This window comes from Sorex araneus, chromosome 4, assembly GCF_027595985.1.
Source record: "Sorex araneus isolate mSorAra2 chromosome 4, mSorAra2.pri, whole genome shotgun sequence".
Taxonomy (NCBI): domain Eukaryota; kingdom Metazoa; phylum Chordata; class Mammalia; order Eulipotyphla; family Soricidae; genus Sorex; species Sorex araneus.
In genome coordinates, this window is record NC_073305.1 from 203,162,230 (window position 1) to 203,178,050 (window position 15,821).

General features: G+C 51.8%; 1 protein-coding gene across 1 annotated transcript in view; it reads right to left on the minus strand.

Moving 5' to 3' along the window:
* CALN1 (calneuron 1) overlaps positions 1-4,549 on the minus strand; it is a 554,332-nt gene extending 549,783 nt beyond the window's left edge. The window contains exon 1 of the mRNA XM_055134277.1: positions 4,333-4,549. The gene's annotated coding sequence lies outside the window, so the exon portion shown is untranslated. The remainder of the gene's footprint in view (positions 1-4,332) is intronic.
* Positions 4,550-15,821: the final 11,272 nt, after the last annotated feature.

Consider the following 15,821-nt stretch of genomic DNA (forward strand, 5'->3'; position numbering starts at 1 on the left):
TGGCTTCTCCATCTCTCTTTAACATGCCAATAGTTGTAATGCCTCAGAATTCAGCCCCTAGTCCTCTCCCTCTGTGATCCATGTCCTGATGATCTCATCCGCTAGTGCTTTAAATACCATCTGTACTCTGATACAGGCTCCCGAGGCTGTATCCAGCCCAGACTCTTCTGTGAACTACAGCCTACTCATCGGCTCTGCCGGGTGCTCCACAGACATCTCTAAGTGAACAGGAGACACACCGAGCTCCCGATCTTCTCCCAAACCTGTTCCTCCCACAGTCATCCCCATCGGAGGCCAACTGAACTTGAGTCATCCTTGACTCATCTCTTTTTCTCCTAAGACTCCCCAATCCATCAGCAACTGCCTCTGTCCCCACCGAAGCAAACAAGTCCAGAATCCTTGCCATTTCCATGCCCCCACTGTCCCCCTAGCCCAGTCATCATCCTGTGCTACCCAGATGTCGCAGCCGCCTCCTTGCTGGCCTTCCTGAGTCCACCCTACCCACCCACAAGCTCTGCTCATTGGATAATTTTTCAGCGTCTCTCCTCTGCTCCGAACTCAGCACCCGCTTCTTTCTCACTCAACTCTTAACCGTGTCTACAAGAGTCTGTTCGACCCCACCCCTGTCTGCCTTCATCCTGCTCACGATACTGCCACCCTGACCCATCACTGAGTCTGCCTGTCGTACCTCTAGAGCTCCATCTGATTTCTCTCTAGAACAAGCTACTTATGCCTTGCACTTAACAATGCTTCTTTCCTTGCTGGATGAAAGTTCTACGAACGGGATTCAGTCTGCTCTGTTAACCGATGTATCAGAGCCGAGACGGCAGGTTGCTGTACAGTTAATGTCCAGTCCTAGTTGTGGAATTTGATTTTCCTAAGTGTGTATCCTATTAAAAACCTCTCAGTGACTCTTCCAAATCAAGTCCTCTCTTTTGAAACCACCTTGGGGAACTCTTGGGGAACCTACTCATTTCTCTGTCCTTCCATTACACCACGTCACCCTCCAGACCCCCACCAGATGGATTTACCCACTCATTCCAAAGTGGCTTTCCACCTCTGATTTTTGTGGGTTCAACTCCTCTTCCAAATCGCTTCTTTGGGGACCCATTTGGGATTATTCCATGAGCAAACAAGGTTAAGTAAGTACTCCTCGGAAGCCCTTAGAACAGACCTGTCCCCCCTGCACCTGTGATGCACTGGGCTTTCCCCCTCAGCCTGGACCCATCCATATGGGCGACTGGGCTAATTAGTTAGATCTTGGCATGAGGGCAGAAGCATTCACTCCTTTATGGGTGCCCCCACAAATATTCGATGGAAATGGGTGAAAGTCGTAGCATTAGTTATCATCAGAATCATTGTTTTGATAAATAGTCATAAAATGAATGACATTCCCCGATAGCTGACAGTGTCTACCTATCAACTTAGTGATATTGATGGACACCGAACTGATGGTCTACACAGAGTGGGCGTGTGCAGCATACCTCTTTCTACCATGTTCATTTCCCTCCTCGGTGGGCATGAAGAGAGGGAGTAGCAGTGACAAGAAAGCCAATTCCTCTGCACTTGGAAGGGGTCCACGATGCCCCCAGTGACCACAGGCGATTGGCACAGGTCCTAGTGCTGGGGGCTCTCACTACACTTCACACTTCTCCACTAAAGGGTATTTTTACCCCTGTGTGTTCTATTCATGGGGCTATGTTATATTTATCTGTCTGGCTCAGGTGCATCTCTTAAATAAACTGAGTGAGACTGTCTCACCTCGTCACAAAAAATCACGTACTTGAAGGTTTAAAAGTGGCTCACAGACCATCATGCATTCACTCAACAAATTTTCGAAGCGTCAGAGCATGGACAGCAAACAGCAGCGGTCAGCAGAGAAGTTCACAGAGGCACTTAAATGGCCAACTGCCTTACTTGCCCTCAGGGTCGAGCCTTCATTAATCGAAGCCCCTGTTGTCACTGGAAAGCTGGAAGCAAGGGTTCTGCTGTACGCGCTGTGCACACAGACTTAAAGGACATTGTCCCACTCGGTCCCAACGACTCCACTCTCTCAGGGGAAGAAACTGAAGTGCACGGGCGTGAGCTCCCTGACCACAATAACATGCGGATGAAGGGTGGGATGATTCCAGGGAAGGGCTGTCCTCTCCATCTTTCTCTGAAGGTTATGATCTTTTCTCCCCACCCCCGGGGGGAAAGAAAGGGTCTACCAAGGCCAATACGAGACACACAGGACCACAAAACTCAACAAAATTCTCAGCTCTAAGCCACGTCCTTTGGCATCCAAGGACAGCTAGAACACAGCAACCATGCAGTGAACCGAATAACACAGACACACGTAACACGCGCGTACATGCGCACACACGTGCACGATGCTGAGCTGGAAAGAACAGCCTATGTCTCGACGTGTTGTCAAAGGCACCGGCCATCCAGAGACACATGCAGTGAGCGCCATCCAGCTCTGGGAGCACATTGTAAAATGCAGATTCTGGGGGGTTCCCCTAGAATGTAGCGGAAGGGGTGTGAGTCTTAACAGGCTGACCCAACCGAGGAGGTGACCCCCTCCCCAACGCCAGTACTCAAAGAGGGTAGAGGAAGAAGAGGGGGGGAAGGAGCTGAGCACAGGGAGGAGAGGGCTCCCGGGAGTCCCGGTCCATGGGCCAGCAGCCCGAGTACCGCTGCAGACCCCCAAAGCCCCCACTCCAGGCCCAAACCTGAAGCTCCATGAAGCTGCCGATGCCGAGGGAGCACTCTCTCCATGCAGCCCCCTCCGGCTCCCCTCCTGCCGGTGCCTTCCACCTTACAGGACCACCCCCCGCCTCCCTCCCCGGGCCTCCTGTATAGATCTTTGTGTTATTTCGTAGATCACCTTTGGGCAGAGCCGCTAGAAATTCCATCCAGTGCTTCATCCGTGGGGTTCACTCGCTCTCTCCTGCCCAGAGCGCGGCTGCCACCACAGCACTGGCGGGGAATTTATTGCTGGGAGAACCCGAGTCCCTCTGCACCCACACTGCCTTGAGGCCGCCTCTGAATCCCTCCTCGCCCTCACCGGAAGTTCCCCTACAGGGCCGGAGGAAAGGTGGAACTGCTTCTGCAGACAATTAGGGACCCCAGACAGAAACTTGGGCTTTCTGAGTTTGGGCTTAAGTTTCTTGGGAGACCTGAGAGGGGAGAGTCACCATCCAGGGCACTTAAAAACCCCTGGCAAAGAAAAAAAAAAAAGTAAAAGTATTCCCCCACTAAGCTACTCTCCAGGTGGGATTGTGGGAGGTGTAAGCCCATAACAACCCCCGTGTCCAGCACAAAGACCCAAGCCCTGGGCACAGGGTACTGTCACTTAGGATGAAAAAATGGCTCCCTCTGCCAGGGCCTGGTTTTGGGGACGGCTGTGAAGTCATGTCAAGCTGATTGAAAGGAAACCGTTCCTTCGGGTAGAACTTGAGACAAGCTTTTTCCCCAGAAGGAAGCTGTGGGGGCGAAAACAAATCAATGAAGGATTTGCAGAATGATGTTCTCCGGGCCCGAGTACCATTTACAAAATGCAATGTAGAAGAAGATAAATCTCCTCCCTCTCTCTCTCTCTCTCTCTCTCTCTCTCTGCCAGACGCGAGCAGATTCCTGAATAAAAAAACAACTCTCTTTGCAACCGCATCTTAGACTCGGCTAGAAGTGAGTTTCCTCAAAAGGCGCCCCGGGAAAGGAGGGAGAGGGTCAGGAATTCCTGAAATCCTATCGCCAGCCTTCCCACCTACAGCAGGAAAGTAAAGGGGTGGGGAGGCTGAGGACCGGAGCCAGCGCTGTGTTCCTGCCGGGACGATTCACGGAGAGAAAGTTGGCTGGAATGAGTTTTCCGATAACAGAGCACGGGGCTCCCCACCAACGGCCCTGCCATCTTCACCCCGCAGAGGGGCAGGTGACTGACTGGAGAAGTCAAGTCAGGGGTATGCCCTCTTCCTTACAAGCCAAGGCGAGGGACCCAGCCAGGAGAACAGGGTTCAGTCGAGTCGGAGCTCAGGCTGAAAGCAACCTGCTTCCTGGCTCCCCCTGAGCTACTTTGCCAGCCAGGTGAAGTCAGGGTCAAAGCAGATCTACTGGGAGACACCTCCAGAAGCCCCCCCCAGCTTCTCCCCACACCCCGGGATATGCTGACCCCTCCCTCCCCCTTAAACCCACAATAACTTCTTTTGTCTCAACTAAACACAAGCTGGGAAATGAAAGAGGAGGCAGAGGGGGAGAGGGAGAGAGAGAGGGGGGCCAGGCAGCGTCCATGCAGTCAATGAGATCATTGATTTAGAGCCACACAAGCCCCAGTGCCATCACCAAGGATCATACCTCCTGCTGAGCTCGGGGGGAATTCTCCAAGATCCATGGCTTGGGAGTTAGGAGAATCTCTAAGCCATCAGGAAGGAGCAGAGCACTGCAGCTCCTCAGAATGATGGACCAGGGCGAGCTTTAATTAACAGGGTCTGATGCCTCTTCTTTTTTGGTAACTGAGCAGATTTAAAGGGCTAGAGTCCCAATTTGGAGGGTGCCGGTGCTCCGGCTGCTGCTGCTGCTGCTGCTGTTGTGGCTGCTGCTCCGGCCGCGGCTCCTGCTGCTGCTGCTGCTGGAACAGCTTCCTGCAGACCTGGCTCTTCAGCAAGGAAGCAGAGCTCTGAGCGCGGCAAAGTGCAGCCCGTGATGCCAGGGGCTCGGGCTACACGATCTGAATCAGAACAGCAGGGCTGTGGGTCTACGGGGCTGCCCTGCCCAGGGAGCGCCTGCTGTGACCCTGTCAAGGGAGGAGGCTGGGCTCCTGGGGTGCAGGTGGCCTCAAGGACACCCTCTCAGGAGGTGGGGCTGACAGACAACTCCCAGGTCAAGCAGAAGCCTGACTTATGCCGTGCCCTTCCGAGGGAACTGTCACGTAGCTCTGATCATGTAACTCTACAACACACCACGCCAACACAAGCCTATGCACACACATGTCTACTGACCCACATTTGCCCGCCTATCCACACACAGTCTCATGTGGCACTCATGCACACTGACATGCCTGCTCATGGACACATGCACACACATGCACAGCCATGAAGATGCTTATCTTCTCCTCACACACAGACCCGTCTCTGTCTATGCATGTCCTTTCATGCACGCACACATCTTCCTAGGTCCACACATGTCTGCTCAGATATAAATAGCCTACTCGTGCACACACATGCCGACCTTCTGGAGTCCCAGACACAGAGGCACATGATCTGCAGTCAGCCACATGCCTGGTTTGTACACCTGTGCTTTCCAGAGAGATCAGCATGGAAAATAGATGTGACACCGACCACAGAGAGAGGAGGAGACCCAGGGGTAGGAGGTGGAGGGGGCAGGGGGACAAACCACTGCGTGTGGTTCTGGTGTCTCGGCTGTCTTTCCAAGAGCTGGGATCTGAGTCCCAGAGGGTTTCCACTGGGGACTGTCACTTCAGTGACCCCTGGCCACACAGTCTCTGGGCACTCGCTTTGCACTGGCTTCTGCAATTGCCAGTCTAGCTCTGAAGGCGCGCTGTGGGCCAGACCTCAGTGCCACCACCACCATTAATACGGTGTCTACTGTGCTTGGCATCCAGACAATCGATACGGATTTTTCTATGATGCTTTTTTGGCCAATACAGTAGCACCTCATGGGCTATTTTAAGACCATTCTCCACTAATAAGCACTTGAAATAAAGACAGCCCCCTGGGGCTCACCAGACCTAGGGGCCCACCTTGAAGCAGGCACCAAGGGGTGCTGACGAGGGGGTTGGGTGGGTTGTGGACAAAACTCGGATCCTCCTCGGCTCCTCCGCCAGTGCACACCCCTTCCCGGTACCTTCCCCTCCGGAGTGGGATTTCCTTCCTTGTAAAATGACAGTGTTGAACTCAGCCAGCGACGCTCTTAACAGAGAGGGGACACAAGGAGGGACTTGGAGAAAGCACATTCCGTTATCTGAGCAACCAGGCTGGTCCAAGTCTCCCTGGTGGGCAGGATGGCACACTGCAGAGGACTTGTACTCAGGAAGCATCCCTGTAGGACCACCTCCAGGGGCTTCTGCGACAGTAGGGACGGCGAAGGGTGGCCGCGGACCCCTGGAGCTCAGCCTCTGCCTTAAAGCCCCAGGCACCCGCTGCCAGTGGCGCTCTGCCTCCACTGAGCCTTTGGTAAAGACACAGCGCTGCAGCCTCCCCAGCCCCCACTAGCAGGTACCCTGTGTCCATTCCCAAATCCTCCTCTCCTCGCCAGATGCCCAGATCTCCCGTCCACTAGCAACAAAAACTGGCATCAAAGAATCCACTTTCCTCGCCCCACTCTGGATACAGTTCAGAGCAGCTTCTGTTCATCTTCCCGAGAGAGTTGCGTCCTCCACTTGATAGAATCAGCTGGGGGCCGTGGGGAGATGGGGGGCAGGACCATGAGTGACTGGCAATGATGTGTGTCCTCTGGCACCTGCTGGCATCTCCAAGGAAGTGCCCACCAGGGTCTATCAGGGTGACACAGCAGGGAGATGTTCAAGGACCACTTGACCAGGAAATGTCTGCAGGGGGATTCCAGAAACAATGGCTGCTACCTTGCCCCATCCCCTGGAGTCTTTCCCATTTAGCGTTGATAAAATCAACCCCCACTTTTTTTTTTTAGTCTGGATTCACGTGCTGACTTGGATGAGGCCTAGTAGCAGGGGGTACTCTTAGAATACTCTCCCTTCGTTCACCTGGTGGGCATCTGTGCCCCCATAAAAAAAAATGGCACTATCCATGTCCCTCCTCAACTCTCTGCAGTGACTCGGGACAAGGGTTATGACCCCTGGGGTTGACTTAGAGGCTGGCCCTTGGGGTTTGGGGGTAAGTCCTCCATGGCATACCGCCAGGAAGTACCTCCCCCAAACCCAACTCTCAAACTCCAAACTGAAAGCCCGGGAAGAAGCTGCTGCCTCCTCTCCTTGAGCCTGAGCCCTTTTGGCCAAACAGTGTCCTGCCTCTAGTTGCAGGATTTAGAGCAGGACATCCCCCCTCTTCCTTACTAGGGTCAGGGATCAGGGACAGACACTATTATGGGAACAGGGCCCAGGAGATCCAGTCACTGTCCGAGACAGAGTGATTTTGAGGTGCCTCAGGACTCATCTGTCTGTAAATCTGCTTCTGTGAACTTAGTTGTATCCTGTGGACCTTCAGGACCTGCCAGGGTTCGAGAAGCGGTCTTCTACCAGGTGCCCCATCCCGGGCTTCCTGTCGGCGTGCCAAGGGCCTGTAGGAGATGGGCACGGCAGGAGGGAGAAAGCAGGGGAGGCTGGCTCGAGCCCCAGCTTCCGTTGCTACACTGCTGCCACCTCGTCACTCTCCTCTGAGCTCAGCGCCAGCCTGGCTCCCCTGGTAGAGGTGCCAGCAGCCACCAGTTCTGCCATACCGCACGGGTCCCCGTGTCCTTCACTGGGGAGCAGTGCAGTACGGCACAACTGGACACCCCTCGGGGTCCAGGACTCGTTCGTTCCTACGTAGGCTCGGGGGAACGCGGTCGCTGCTTGGGTGTAATGAATTTTCCTGGTTTCAGTTTCCTGTCTCCACGGACTGGATCCTCTGTACGAAATGCCATCTGTCTGAAACATCCAGTCCGCTTTGTTTTCCTGACTGGACAAGTGGGTTTTTTTTTTTTCTCCAGAGAGCCTGAACCAGAGAGTTCTGATGGTTGTGGTCATGTCCTAACCCGAGTGTTCCGGCGTGGCTTATGCATTTGGAAATATATAAATGTTAGCATTTGCAGATTTGAAGAAATTTCAAGAGAAAAGTTGGAAGCTTATTTCTGAGGTGGGAGCCTCTTGGCACTCTTCGTCTTACACATTTGTCATTTATTACGCCAAATTGCAGATATTCGAAAGAAGCAGCACTCGGGTCTAATTTTAGATCGACAAAATTCAAAGCAAAACAGGCTGAAGGGGCAAGTTGGGAAGTGCCTGTGGAGAGGAGCTGAGCAGCAGGGACTCCATCCTCGTAGGGGTCCTTGTTCCCAAGACAGCCGCACTGACCAGAAGGGACAGTTCGGGGAGAACATGGCCAAGGCCCTAGGCCAGGAAACTCAGGAGGACCCGGGCAGCCAGGGGCATCTGCAGATGGGCAGGAAGAGCAGCAATGTGGCCGCAGAGACGAGTCACTGTCACTGTCACTGTCATCCCCTTGCTCATCAATTTTTTCGAGTGGGCACCAGTAACGTCTCTCATTGTGAGACTTGTTGTTACTGTTTTTGGCATATCAAACACGCCACAGGTAGCTTGCCAGGCTCTGCTGTGTGGGCATGATACTCTCGGTAGCTTGCCAGGCTCTCCAAGAGGGATGGAGGAATCGAACCCGGTTGGCTGCTTGAAAGGCGAACGCCCTACTGCTGTGCTATCACTCCAGCATGCAGAGACCAGTAACTTAGAAAAACACCCCCCAGGGCTAGTGCAGGGGTTCAGGTGGGAGATTGTCACCTCACCATGCTGACATTGTCACCTCATCATGACCTCCCGCTCTCTCTTCTCCTATGCCACACTGAGCTGCATCTATCCTGTTCTGCCCTAAAGAAAGGGTGACACAGTCCTTCTCTCTCAGTTCTGCTGGCTTCATGCAGGCTCTCCGAGCTCTCAGCTACAAGATATTTCTAGGGGCTGAGGAGACAGTGCGTGGCTCAGGGTGCAAAAACCCAACCAGCACCACGCGGCCCGCTGAGCAAGCTGGCTCGAGCCCTGGAGAACGGTGTGGACTAGTGACCCCCAGTCCCACCAGAGGCCACATGCTCGGGACCTCCCCCGGGTTGGACTGTCAGGCCTGGCTGCTGGGTATTGCCGGGAGTGGCCCCCAGGATACCTGAGCACTCTTGGAAGAACATCCCTGAAGACAAAACAAAAAAGGTATTTCGAAGTGAATCTCGCACTCCCCCCATCTCACTAGAGACACACTGGCAAGCTGGGGCAAAGCCCCCTGGCCCAGAGACACGGAGACAAATCAACCATGGAGGAGGAGGGACAGACCATGAGAAACGCAGTGCTCAGCGGAGAGCGTGGGTCCCAGGGGGCGGGGCAGGGCCCAGCGCGCATCTGATGGCTGGGAGGAAACAGGTGTGGGTGACATGATGGGGAGATGGCCCCCACTGATGACAGGCACCTCCGGACCAGGTGGAGAGTCCCACCTCACACACCCCAACCTCTCCTAAGGCTGTTTCCCCAGCCAGGAGTGTCCTTCCTGGGCTCCTAGGGCCAGGCCTATCCCTATCTGTGCATCTGTCCCAAATCCACACATGCCCCAGGTCAGGGGACACCCCCTCCCTGGAGTAACAGCATCCTGGAGAGTCACTGATGTCCCGACTGTCTCCCACGCCATGGGCGAGGACAGGGCCCCTTTACCTTCTTCATGAGGGTTTGCAAGAGACAGGCCCCACCTTCCAGCAGAAAATGAACCGGAAGATTTATTTCCATATTAACAAGCCGAGCGAGCCTTGTTTCCTGGTATAAAATGTGAAATTTGTAAAACCACACTTGCTGGTGCTAATAAAATGTCAACAGTCTGTAGCCACTAATGGCCTATTGTCTAGGGACAGTAGCTCAATAAGTAAATAGTTGTCTCCTGCGTTAGACTAACACACAATTGTAATTTATTCCTTTTTTTTTCCCCCACCGACATTTTCTGCTGTTCCAGGTGTCCTTCTGCCGGCGTGGGAAGGACAGGGTGCGTCTCCTTCTGCCCAGGAGGCACGGAGTCCCGCGAGACCAGGGAGGTCCCAGGTGTTCCCGCAAGTCAGCCTCTGTGCCCTGGAGTGCGGAGACCACCGCACCTGAGTGCCAGGACAGCTTATGGCTTCTTCCACAGCTGCAGAAGACACCACCCTGCTCCTGCAGTTGCCCCACCTGCAGTGCCTGTGACATTTGGGGAGTCACACAGGCTCAGTCATGAGAACATCAGGTCCTGGTGGAAATCTCCACCCTTCCCTCGGCGTCCCACATAGAACTTCTTGAGATTCACGGATCTAGGTCCTAGGCCACCCTCACCGCCACATGCACCAGGATCCCCCCCTGCATGCACCCCACTCCCCAGTCACATGAGCCAGGCAGAGGAGAATCCAGTGCAGGTGTGGCTTCCCAGCCCCCACGCAGGGCACAGAGCGCTGCCCTTTGCCCTTTGCCCTTTGCCTTCTCAAATCCACAAGAATCTGGCTTCTGCTCCAGGGTCCTGAAATTCAAGACTTCAGAGCATTCACCAGCAGCTCAGACAGCAGTCTTTTGTTCTCCTCAAGCACTGCAGATTCTTCTCTCTCCCTCTCCCACTCCCAACCCGCCCCGCCTCCTCCCTACTTACTCCGCAGACTAACTGGGCACCTCTCCTGGGCCACAGGAAGGAAACATCCACGGGCCCGAGAGGTTCGAGTTCGAGCTGGAGGCTGGAAGCCCAGGCAGACTCGGTGTGTGGCGCTGGCCGTGGCAGTGGGGAGTCAGACCCAGCCCAGGTGAATTCCTGGAGGTGATGAGCAGTTCACCGGCAGCTTGATGGACAGCCCCGCTCCCCGCACCTGACCTCGGGCCGCTGCACAACTGGCTGCCCACTGAGCCTCTCTTGGGCATAGCAGCCCCAGCAGGACGCTGGCGATCATGCAGATTACAAGCAGCAGAGTCTTCCCTAAATCACGCCACTGTCACTTGGCAAGGCCATCTACCCACGCTCAAAGGCCCAGCTTCCTCTCCTTATCTCAGAGCTGAAGGAAATGCCAAGATCAACAATAAAACCATCGGCTCCTAAGAAAACAAATCAGCCAGACAAGCTTCGTACAGCACAGGCGGAGGCTGGAAGCAAAGCAGAATGCAGCCCCCAGTCCCAGAATCTCAACTCCTTATACTGAAAGCCCACTGTGGAGAGAGGCCTCCTGTGAAGCATGCATGCGCCTTGGGAAAGTTCCAGGGCCCAGCCAAAGGCAGGCCCGTCCAGGCTGGGGACCACCCCCAAGCAGACTCCGCTGAGGAGAGTGGAAGGAAAGAGAACTTTCCTAGGCGAACCAATAGAAGAGGTTTTGTAATGCCACAGCCAAGGTCAGGAAAGAAGCTGACCTTATTCCAGCTTAATAAAGTCCAAAATGATGTGAGCAAGGGATGTGCATCTTGTACGTAGATAGCTGAAGTCTGTAGGCAGGAGATTAGCACTGTAGCACTGTCGTCCCGTTGTTCATCGATTTGCTCCAGCGGGCACCAGTAAAGTCTCCATTGTGAGACTTGTTGTTACTGTTTTTGGCATATCCAATACGCCACGGGGAGCTTGCCAGGCTCTTCCGTGCAGGCGGGATATTCTCGGTAGCCTGCCAGGCTCTCCGAGAGGGACAGAGGAATCAAACCCAGGTTGGCTGCGTGCAAGGCAAACACCCTACCCACTGTGCTATCGCTCCAGTCCACATACAAAATGCTTTGTTGTTTAAAATCATTTAGGATGATGGTGAAGAAACTGAAAGATAAAAGCCAGGTCCGTTCAGGGAAGGCTCCCTCCAGTCTCTTCTCTGACTTCTAGGCTTCAAATCTCCCTCTCAGCTGAGCAGCAGTAAAATGAATAGGGATGATAACACCAGGAGGACCAGGGCCCCGCACCCAGCCTATGCACGGCCCCGTTTGGGAAAAGAGAGGAGAGGAAGGAGCAGAACGAGAATGAGAAAAGGTCTAACTGCGAGATGTAACAAACCCAGAGGTAACCTTCCTGGGGGCAGGAAGGCAACCCCTCAAGGTCAGGACCCGGAGACCAGTCTCAGTATAATGCCCCAGGTAAGCTCATTAGCTTGAGAAACAGACTGAAATGTCTTTGAAACAGCACGCGTGTGTGCGTGCGTGCGTGCATGCGTACGTGCGTGCGTGCGTTACCACAAACTGGTATTTCCCTCGCAAAGCAAAAGTTTAAACCCTCTTCCCCGGGCCAGTGCAGCCCCAATAAATCTATAGCGTCATTGATGTGGAGGTGCGGAGACCTGGGGAGGGGACCCCTCCCACTGCCAGGATGTCCACCGTCTAGCGGGGGGTGATGCGAGAGACCAGTCTGCATTCAGACTGTTGTGCAGAAATACTGCGTAGTAAGTGCAGAACACTTTGAGGAAGACAAAGCTTCTTGGAAAGCTTCCTAGAGGAGGTGATGTTTGATGGTATCACTAAAAATCAAGTATAAGATAACCAGAGCATGCGCCTAAACGCCTCTCACCCCTGGCCAACAGCCCTGTCTCCCTTCTGGGCGTGAGACCAACGCAGGGCCAGCCTCACCCCACCTGAGTTAGAGCTGAGCTGAGACTTCGAGTTCCCCGGAGCTCACCCAGCCCCTCTCCCTTACCTGACTTCCTGGAGGCGGTCCCAAGTCTTTGCTGGGAGCTGCCTGTGTGGTCCCGATCCCGTTGCCCGGCTGGAGGGACGGTCTCAACCTGGGCGCCCCCCTCCACAACCAGCCCCGGCCCGGCCCCGTGGAGCCCTGGGAAGTGGGATCAGAGCCGGGACTACCTTCTGCTCTCCCGGTGGGAGTAGCGCGCCCCGTGGCGCCAGGCCAGGCTGCCCTGTCCAGGCCCAGGTGGGGGAGGCGCCACAGAGAACCTTGTGAAACCTCCAGAGCATCAGATGAACTTCCGAGGCGCGGCAGCAGGGCGGACGGTCAGCCCAGCGGACCCACTGCCAAGCCCCACCGACCGTGGGGAGCCCCGCGCCCCCGCCGGGCCTGTAGACGCCTTCTCTGGAACTGCTGAAATCTGAGCAGGACTTTTGCCGCAGCCCCTGGACAGAGGCCTCCAGGGGACTCTGCAGCGGGCGCACTTGAATCTCTTCTTTTTCTTTTCTTTTTTTTTTTTGCTTTTTGGGTCACACCTGGCACTGCACAGGGGTTCCTCCTGGCTCTGCACTCAGGAATTACCCCTGGCGGTGCTCAGGGGACCATATGGGATGCTGGGAATCGAACCCAGTTCGGCCGCATGCAAGGCAAACGCCCTACCCGCTGTGCTATCGCTCCAGCCCCTTTACTTTTCTTTTTTAAAAAAATTTTTTTTGAGAAAAAAAACAATGTACCCAACATAAAATCAACTGCTTCAGAGTGGGCGATTCAATCACATTTAAAATCCCCACAATATTGCGCGTCGTCCTCTATCTAGACATATTTTCATCACCGCAAGAGAAATCCCCCCCCCAAAAAAAAAGATTGAGCAGTTATTTCTCCATCCCCCCACCCCCAGGTCCTGACAAGCACAATTTACATTCTGTCTCTACAAATTCACTTCTTCCCGGTATTTCAGAGAAATAAAGTGAATACGTGACCTTCTTTGTCTGGCTTCTCTCACTTAGCATAATGCTTTTAAGGTTTATCCTTGTTCCTGTCAGTGGCAATGCTTCGTTCGGTTGCATCAAGAATTGGTTAATTCCTCCCCCAGAGGTGGCATTTGGGCTCCTGAGGGTGAAGCTGCTATGAACATTTGGGTTTAGATATTTCCTGGAGTCCTGGTTTTCAATTCTTTTTTTTCTTTTTTTTTTCTTTTTTTTTTTTTTTTTTTTTGCTTTATGGGTCACACCTGGCAATGCAGAAGGGTTACTCCTGGCTCTGTACTCAGAAATCACCCCTGATGGTGCTCAGAGGACCATATGGGATGCTGGGAATCGAACCCGAGGCAGCCATGTGCAAGGCAAACGCCGTACTATTGCTTCAGCCCCCTGGTTTTCAATTCTTGAGGTACAGATCTAAGTATACTTTTGATATATCCCGCAGCAATTTCGTGTTTCGGTATTTTAGGAATCACCAGGGACCACACCATCTAATATTCCCACCAGCTATGTATAATATTTTCAATTTCCTTCTCACTAACATTTATCCTTTTCCTTAATAGTCACCATTATAGCACCAGAAGGCTGGACATGGCTCAGAGAGGGAGAGTACCCCAGATTCTGCCCTTGGTACCCCAAAGTCCCCACCCCCAGAGCCATGAGAAGTATCCCCCCACCACCTCACCCCACCACAACTCTAGGTGTGGCCCACCAAAACCAAACATCATCACAACTGCAATGTTTTCTCTCATTGAGGCTTTTATTGGCACTCTTCAGTGACTAGTCGTGTGGAGAGTATTTTCAAGTGTTTGCGTTTGTATATATTTTTGTATTTACTTTGTGTTTGTTCATCTTCCTTGGAGAAATGTCCACCCAAATTCTTTGTCCATTTAAAACTGAGTTGTCCCACTCCTAGGGGGAAATATATTTGTGTATATATATATGTATATATATACACATATGTATATACATATATATGCATTTATTTGCGTATATATATATGCAAACAAGGCTCAACTTTTAACAACATGATAATAATCTTTTGTAGAAGGACTTAATAGCCTCTCAGTGAAATACAACAATCTTCACACACTTTCCTCTAGTGAAACTTTTTTGGAACATTTCCAGTGGTTTATTCTAACAAATAATATAAAATAAATTATTTCGGTTCTGCTTTGGGGTAGGGGTTGGGGTTCGGTATGGAAACATCTGAAATATGGTGGTGGGAAGGTGCAATGGTGGTGGGATTGGTGTTCAAATATTAAATATAATCAATTATTGTGAAGTACTTTACAAAAATAAAATTAAATTTAAAAAGATTAAAAAATAAAATTGAGTTGTCATTTTGTTGTTTTGTTTTTGTTTGTCTGGGGCCACACTCACCTATGTTCAGGGCTTACTCCTTGTTCTGTTCTCAGGGATCACTCCTAAAGCAGCTCAGGAAACCACAGGGAGCACCAAGAATCGAATCTGGGTGAACTGTATGCAAGGAGACGCCCTGTGCTCTGTACCCTCTGGCCCCATTTATTTTGTTGTTGAATTATAAAAATTCTTCATAATTCTGGGTAATAGATCCTTACCAGATATATGATTTGCAAATGCTTTCTCCTGTTTCACAGATTATCTTTTCATTTATAATGCTCTTTAATGCATTTTTAAGTTTCAATGAAGCCCAATTTACATACTCTTTTTTCATTGCTTGTACTTTGTGTAATACATAATCATGAAGACTGGCCCTGTGTTTTCCCTATAAGTCTCTACATAGGGGTCTTGGATCCATTTTGTATTAATTTTTTGATAGTGCGAAGAGAGTCCAACTTCATGTGAATTTCCTATGGCCCCAGCATCACTTGTTGAAAAACTAGTCCTTTACTATCAAAAGATGGTACCCTCATCAAATATTAATTTGCTATTAATGCATGAGTTTATTTCTGGATCCCCTATTCTGTGAGTATCGATGTCTATTCTTAAGGATATTCTATTTGACTTCTACAATGTCCCAATAAGTTCTGAACTTTCCTCCCCTCAAATATATTTTGAGTATTAATTGATTAATTAGTACTCAATTAATTAATCGATTAATTAATACTCAATTAATTAATTGATTAATTAATACTCAAAATATATTGCTTGGGATACCACAGTGGTGAGCAAGGTTTTTGGTAAATCCGCAGATAATGTTGTCAGAAGCTTGGTGAGTGGGAAAAGCTATTCCATATCCAGGATGAGAACCTTTTCAGTTATAACAATCTCTGCTCCCTCCCAGGCGGAAGGGATTCAATATAATTAATCATCATAGACTTCTACCAGAGAAACAGACAAGACAGAGCTTATAGGGTTTTCTAACAGTTCCCTAGAGTTACTTTTGTGTGAAACATTTCTAGATGTTCAGATAAATCCCTAAATTGAGACAGATGTATTGATCTGGAACCTCCTGTCAAAAAGCTCCGGGGCTGTAGTGACCAGCCTGGGTCCAGGCACTGGAGAGAGGCTTCCCAGTATCAATTTGTCCTTGAGTCTCTCTGGGAAGCAT